Source organism: Muscardinus avellanarius, assembly GCF_963383645.1.
Source record: "Muscardinus avellanarius genome assembly, chromosome: 10".
Lineage (NCBI taxonomy): Eukaryota > Metazoa > Chordata > Mammalia > Rodentia > Gliridae > Muscardinus > Muscardinus avellanarius.
Window position 1 is genome coordinate 62,642,903 of NC_137796.1, and position 8,275 is coordinate 62,651,177.

Here is an 8,275-nt window from a genome sequence, read left to right on the forward strand (position 1 = left end):
AAAGAAATTGGAGGGGTAGCTCAGTGGTAGAATGGACCTGAGTTCAATCCCTAATACTCTCAAGTATTGGGATTATAGGCATGCACCACCACACCCAATTTATCAATAACTTTTTAATATACCAACCAACAATCCACTGAAAAATCTGAAAAATATTCCATTCACAATAACCTCAAAAAGAAAAAATATTTAGTAACAAATCTAACCAACGAGGTAAAAGACTTCTGCAGTGAAAAGTAGCAAACACTGAAAAAAGAAATTATATATATACACATATACACACATATATATGCATATATATGTATGAGTGTGTGTGTTCCACCCTTAGCTCTATTTTATTTTTATAGTTTTTTGCAGTTTAGAGGATGGACCCAGGGACCTTCTACCTCCAAGCTACACCCCAGTCCTATTTTTTATTCTTTATTTTAAAATAGGGTCTCACCGAGTAGCCGAGGCTGTCCATGAACCTGGATCCTCCTATTTTATTCTTTATTTTGAAACAGGGTCTAAGTTGTGGATAGCTTACTAAGTTGCTGAGGCTGGCCCTCCTTTCTCAGCCTCCTAAGGACTGAGATTACAGATATGAGCCACACAGATATTTTAACTAGAAATGAAAAAAAATGAAGCATCCTACACATTGAAATGTCTCTCTTTCTCTCTCTTTATTTTAAAACAGGGTTGTGCTAGGTCGATGACTTTCACTACTTGCTGAGGCTGTCCTTGAACCTGCAATCCTCCTGTTAAAGCCTCCCAAGTACTGCAATATTAGGCTTGAGCCACCACTCCTAGCTCAAATTTTAATTTCTAAACAAGTAAACATCATCCTCCACAACCCACTGAAGCTAAAAGCTTCTAGAGTCCTTATTCCTCTTATCAAAGTGGAAACGTCCTGGAGGCCCAAAGGACCTGCCACGTGACCCGGAGACCCAAAGGACCTGCCGCATGATCTCACAAGGACGCACAGTGATGGTGTCTCCAGGATCCGCTATATAAGGCCCTTGCCACTGCTGGGTTTTTGTCTTATTAGTACAGGAAGCTCTTGGTGGTGACCTGTCGGACTCCCAGATAGATAGCGATTTGGCGGTTGGTGGCTTCGGATTGATTTGTTGGTTTTGGCTTTGGGCTTTGTTGTTTTGTGTGGGTGTTTGTTTGTTTGGGTTTGTTATTTTGATGTTTTTGTTTGTTGGTTTTTGTTTTTTTTCCCCATAGCATCGGTAGTTGCTGTTGCAGCTTTCGATGGAGTGTGGTAGGAAAGAGTGTAGAGAGGCCAGGTCAGGCCTCACGGCCAGCTCTCCCTGCGAGGACGGCCTCAAGGACAAGTATGTGGTCCTGAGGGACATCGGCGTGGGCAATTCTGCCCAGGTCAAACTGGCCCGCCATATCCTCACGAGGACCAAGGTGGCAGTGAAGGTCATGTCTAGCGACAACCCGTTCCTTCGAGAGGAGATTGCTGTTATGAAGGCAGTGGAGCATCCCCACGTGGTCCAGCTGTTTGAGGTCATCGAGACGGATGACCACATCTACCTGGTGATGGAGCACGTGAGCAGGGGGCCGCTGCTGCACAACGTCTGGCAGTCGGCAGGCATGGAGGAGGACGAGGCCCGGAGGGTGTTCCGGCAGGTTGTGAGCGCGGTGCGGTACTGCCACGAAAATGGCATCGTGCACCGTGACCTGAAGCTCGAGAACATCCTCCTGGACGAAGAGGGGAACGCCAAGGTCATCGACTTCGGGCTGAGTGGCTGCTTCACCTCTGGGAAGAAGCTGAACAGATTCTGCGGCACTCCCAGCTACTGCTCCCCGGAGATCCTGCAGGGCCGAGAGTACGGCCCCGAGGTGGACATCTGGAGCCTGGGAGTGGTTCTCTATTTAATGCTTACAGGCCGCTTCCCGTTCGACGCCTTCCTCATAGAGGAGCTGAGGAAGCAGGTGCTAGAGGAGAGATACTCGGTCCCCCCTTACGTCTCTGCCCCCGCGCGAAAGCTCATCCATCGGCTGCTGACTGTGGACCCGACCCTGAGGCCCACTGCTGCCCAAGCCCTGGAGGACAGGTGGATGAAACAGGGTAGGGGGTTTCCACCTCCTACACCGCGAATCCCCCGGCGCCCGAACCCGGCACTCCTAAGCGTCATGCAGCACTTGGGCTACGACCGCCGGCAGACCCGGCTGTCGGTGGGCAACAGGACCTTTGACCATGCCATGGCGACCTACCTGATGATAGAGCGCCAGGTGAGTTGCGGGGCAGGGCCCGCGCCTCGGGGTGTGGCGCCGCCTCCCTCCCCAGCAGACCCCTCCATGTTCCTGTCGCTGCCGAGGAGGAGAGCCAGCCAGCCAGCCCTTCGCCAACGCTGGTTAGTGCCCTCCGAGGACCTGCCAGCCCCGGAGGGCACACTGTGCCAGCAGGAGGGTGGCAGAGGGGCCAGCCTGCCCGCCATCGCCCTGAGCTGCCCGGCAAAGAGGACCCCTCCCCCCAGTACAGCCCCCCAGCATGGCCCCAAAGCCCCCCAGGCCAGCCCCAGCAAGAGCAGTAGCGCCCAGCTACCTCATCCGGAGCCCAGCTCTAGTGCCCCCGAAGGCAGGAAAAGCTGGAGGCGGGCCACCAGGAAGCTCTGCACCAGCATCCTCCACAAATGCTGCTGCTGCTGCTGGCCCCTGCGGCCAACAGAGTGGCCCGAGAGGGACGGGGACAGAGGCACCCCACGTTCCACAACAAAGGTGCTCCCAAGTAACCAGGTGGATGAAACCAACTCCCTGAATCCCGACTTCGGCCAGAGTGGACTAAGCTGCAGGACGTCGAGCTGCTCCAACTGTCGAAGGCTTCTCCACGCAGATTCCAGTCGAGAGGCCCACGCCTGGGAGAAGCCAGAAGTTTCCCCAGGAAATTCCTCTTTTCCCTGAGATGATTTTTAATAAATTGTTTATAAAAGTATGATGTTTCTTAAGTTTGTGGTACTCCTTCTGAAAGATGATCAGTAAAAGTCTTATGGGGTGGAGGCAGAGATGGGTAAAACAGAAGATGCTTTTTCAATGTTTAAGTTTCATAGTTCTCAGGCATCGTGAGTAATTGGCAGTGCTTTGACGGAGGACATGGATGAACCCTGAGGAACGAAGGGTTCCGAAAGAGGTAAAGGAGATTCTATGAAAGGTCTCATCTGCCAAAAACTCTGGGCGTGACTCCCGTCCTCTCCAGAATGTGCCCTCTAAGGCCCACCAGTGAGAGCAGGGGCCTGATCTTAATCACAGAATTCCCTTTGTCTATTCTGGGTGTGACAAAATATTATTATCATTATTATTGTTGTTATTTTTTGCGGTACTAGGGATTGAATCCAGGGACAATCTACCTCTGAGCTACACTCCTATCCCTTTTTATTTTGAAACCTGATCTTGTTAGGTTGTTGAGAGTTGCTGAGGCTGATCTCAAACCTGTCATTCTCTTGTCTCAGACTCCCAGGTAGTGGGATTATAGCGTGTACTACTACACCTATATGACAAATTGTAATAAGGAGATGCTGTGGATTGAATTGTGCCTCCTTTCCCCGTACGCACGCACACACACTTGCACACACACACACACACACATATTGAAGTCCAAACTCTCAATGTAATAGTATTTGAGATAAGACTATTGAAAGGTAATTAGATTTAGATGAATTAATAAAGGTAGAGCTCTCCTGATTGAATTAGTGTCCTTATAAGAAAAAATGAAGCTGGACATAGCGGTGCACACCTGTGATCCGAGTACTTGGGAGGCGGAGACAGGAGAATCATAGCTTCAAGGACAACCTCAGCAAAATAGCAAGACTTTCAACAACACAGTGAGACCATGTTTCAAAATAAAGAATACCAAAGGCTAGGAGTGTATCTCAGAGGTAGAATGCCCCTGGGTTCAATTCCAAGTACCAAAGAAAAAGAAAAAGGAGGAGGAGGAGGAGGAGGAGGAGGAGGAGGAGGAGGAGGAGGAGGAGAAGGACTAAGAAGGAAGAGATGTCAGAGAGCTTGTCTTACTTTTCCATCTACATGAAGAAAAATCTAAGGACAGAGTGAGAAGACAGCTGTCTTTAAGCCAAGAAAATAGCCCTTACCAGAAATGGTTTAGTTGGAGATATGTTTTAATCAAAGTAACTGCATAAAGAAAGGGGGAGGAAGTGAGCTGCTGAAGGGCTCCTGGCTGATGCTCCCCACGTGATGGCCCTTTTTGTTTCAGTCAATTTCCCCAGTAGCTGCTGCAGTCACAAACCAAAATCTTTCCACGTGGCTTTTGAAAGCTACGTACAGATTTAATGAATGAGATAAGGACTATGCTTTGTAAAAATTCACAAAAAAAAGAATGAGACTCCGTCAGGAGAGTCATTACTTGTTCCTGGCAACCAAAAGGGCCTTGAAGTAGAAATGAATCTGGTATGTTCCAGCAACGAAAGAAGATTATAGCGTCATGAATATGGAGGTAAAGGAGAGAGAATCTGGGGGTTAAACAGAAGACATAATGTCCGGGGCCTTTAGGCCAAGATGAAGTTTATATTTTGTTCTAACTGCAGTGTGCCACCACTGGAGGATTTACACATTGCCCAGATCTTTCTGCCTGTTACATGGAGAACATGACAAGGATGCCCCTTCACAGATTGTTGCAGCCCAAGCGAAGGTCTGGGGTTCCAAATCCTAGGGCTCCAGCAGGGAAAATGGAGAGAAATGTTGGGACAGAAATGTTCTTTGGGGCTAGTGTCAAGACTTCCCGATAGGTCGGGTATCGGGTAGAGAAAGGGAGAAATCAAATGAAGGTGGCTTCCAGGTTCTGTCTAGAGGAATCAGGTAGAAGGTGGTGGTGCTGTTTACTGAGATAGGAATAGCAAAGGAATTCTCTCTTGGCCATCTTAGGTTTGAAAGATCCGTGGAATATCCAAGAGGAAATGTAATGGCTCTCGCAGGCTCCCCAGCTCCAGGCATGATTCTAATTCCCTCCCCTCCTCTCTCTTCTAGAAGCCACGACCCAAACAATCCTTCTGAAGTTTGGCAGGGTTTATGCAATCTCTAGTGCTGAAAAATTTTTTGTAACCTGCCCTATTGTCCCTGAAACCACATACAGATCCCAGTCTGGGTTTTAACCCTTAATCTATGCTCTGAGCATCTTTTAAAAAAATTTTTTTTCTTTTTATCCTTGCCTCTCATTGTAACTGCCCAGTATCTCCTATATGACTCAGCCCAAGTGGATAACTTTTCATTCCCCAAACATACCATATACATGCCCGCTCCCAGATCTTTGCCCAAGTTTTTCCCTTTGCCTGGAATGTTCTCCTTCCCATCTCTTCCCATGGACCTTGTATTTCAAAATTGATTTTGATTCATGGCAGCTATCATCAGACTTCTATAACTGCCTTGATCAAATGGGATTATTCTATCTTCCAATGAATTGTTTAGATCTTATGTACAGACTGAGATTCCACTGAGTATTACAGTTACTGATTTCTTTATTCCCCATCTACCAATTTACTAGAAAGCTCCAAGATAACAAGGACTGCACTTTTTTTAAAAAATTTCTTGCATGTCACTGAATCTCGTACAATAAAAACACAAAAATTAGTATTTACTGGCTTGGTGCAATGACATGTGCCTGTAAATTTGTTATTGTTGTTGTTGAGACAGGATCTCACCATGTTGCCCAGGCTGGTCTTAAAGTCCTGGGCTAAAGTGATATGCTTTTTCAGCCTCCCAAGTGTAGGAGAGCCTGTCTCAAAATAAAATTGATATCTACTGAATTAAAGTGAATGAAAGTATCTTTTGATTCAGTAATATATTTTCAGACAAACATATATGGCATCACCCTGGATATCAACCGATTACATATTTTTGAGGCTTTATGAGAACAAAAAGCAAGTTTACAAGCTAAAGTTTAGGATTTTTAAATCCTAAATGTAGCCGGGCGTGGTGGCGCATGCTTGTAATCCCCGCGCTTGGGAGGCTGAGACAGGAGGATCGCGCAGGTTCGAAGCCATCCTCAGCTACTTGGTGAGGCTCTCAGCAATGCAGTGGGATCCTGTTTCCAAATAAAATATAAAAAGAGGTCTGGGAATATAGCCCGGAAGTAGAAAAGCCCCTGGGTTCCACCTTCAGTACCACAAAAATAAATAAATAAATCCTAAATGTAGCAGATTAATATCAGAAAAATAATTCATACCATTGAAAACACAAAGTTAAGGAGAATCCAAATCTCACTTAGGCCCACACGAGTACCCTACTTGTTCTGAACAAGTCCAGAAAGGATGGTTCACTTCCTGTGGATTATACCAGGTCTAAACAAAGAAAAATTCTATTTGTCAGAGAATTCTTTTTCCTTCTTATAAATCTGCCTCCCACTCACCTCTGATCTGTGATCTGTTTCTGATAACTGCTGCCACTTAACCCATCCCAGAAGCTCATGAGTTAAAAGAGGGACCACTACCCATTGCGCACACTTGCACGGTCTGGCGGGGCTCAGCTGGCGGGTCTCCAGCTCCACACCGTATCCACTGTGGCTGCGGTCAGTGGGCCTCGTCTGGGCTCACCCAGAACGGCTTACACACAGAGCTGGCCACTGCCCCTGGCTCTCTGCTGGGAGCTTGGCTGGGCTGTTGGTTACGGGGCCTTGGTTCCCCTCCGGGTTGCCCGTCTATGTTCCCTCTTGAATCCTTCTAGCAAAATAAGCTAGGGTCTCTGAGTAATCCCTACATCATGGTTTTCAGAGACTTTGCTGCTGCCGTTCCTTCCTCTGGAACCTTCCCAGTTTTTGTCGTTATTCCTAACAAAGTAGGTTATTTGGGACTAGACGAAATAATCTGTAACTAGAAGGTTCTCAAGGGACTTTCCGTGCCTTGATGCAACTACCTTGTGTCCATGAATGAAAATCAAAGGGACAACAGACACTGAAGTAGATGTGCGTTTGGTTAAGTCAGAGAGTTCAGCTGGAAGGAGGCTTGTATTCCATGGACTGTATCCTCCTTCTCCTGTAGCTTGTTATGGATTTATGAGAATTTGTTATGAGGGGACTAGGGTTCAGGGTAACCGTTTGGCTCCATTTTTTCACCATCCTCAGAGTTGTTCAAATGATAGTTCATACCGACAATGGGAGTCAAAACTGCCTACAGCTCTGACATACTGACCAGGGGGCCTTGGGGCCAACTTTATTTGGAATTAGTTTCTTCTGGGTAGAAAATGTCCAATGACAGAAAAGGATCCACTTAAAACAGAAAAGGGCCATTTTCCTTTCTATTCTCCAAACAGAGGCTATAAAGTGGCTTCCGTGTTAAAGATACGTGGGTTGGAGATGTGCCACCGGCCAACCTTCACCAAGTCACTTCAACTCAAAAGAGTTTTCTTTTTTCTTTTTTTTTTTTTTTGTGGCACTGGGGTTCCTGGAAACCCTTCTACCTCCAGGCTACACTTCCAGACATATTTTTTTATATTTTTATTTGGAACCAGGGTCTCTTAAGCCAGCGCGGCTGGCTTCGAACCTGCGCGATCCTCCTGTCTCCGCCTCCCAAGCGCGGGGATTACAAGTGTGCGCCACCACGCCCGGCTCAAAAGAGTTTTCTGACCGGAAGCACCAGCTGTATCCTAGAGTTATACTTGCGACATGGTTTCTTCTTTTCCACCACTATATAAGCGCACAAATCCCCATAATTGTAAATTGGACTTTTCTATATTGTTTTGCCACCAACTATGTAATGTTTTTGAATTCAGTGTTCTGAGGAGTATTTACCTAGACGTAACACAGGCTCCCTTATTTTATATCTATTTTTTTATTGCAGTACTGGGGATGGAACCCAGGGGCATTCTACCTCCGAGCTACACCCCCAGCCCTGTTTTTCATTCTTTATTTTGAAACAGGGTCTCATTAAGTTGCGGAGGGCCTCACTAAGTAGCTGAGACTAGCCATGAACCTGTGATCCTTCTGTCTCAGCCTCCCAAGTAGTGGGTTTACAAGCATGTGCCATCATGCCCGGTTCCACAGGCTTTTAAAAGTGCATGGCTTTTTAATGCATATATTGGGCTAAAACAATAGTTACTGCCTTTGCATCGATGGCTAAAGTGACATAAAATAAATTTCTAGTGATCCTTAAATTGAGTTCCATAAAAATTTGTATTTCAATACAGATTGAGATCTGTAGTGAGTACTAGGTCTTCTTTTTGTAATTTATTTTTATTGGTGCATTGTAATCATACATCACATTGGAATACAAGACTTGAGAGGATAAACAAGCACACATCATCCAATCAGCCCTCATCCAGTCCCCATCCTATTCCCTCC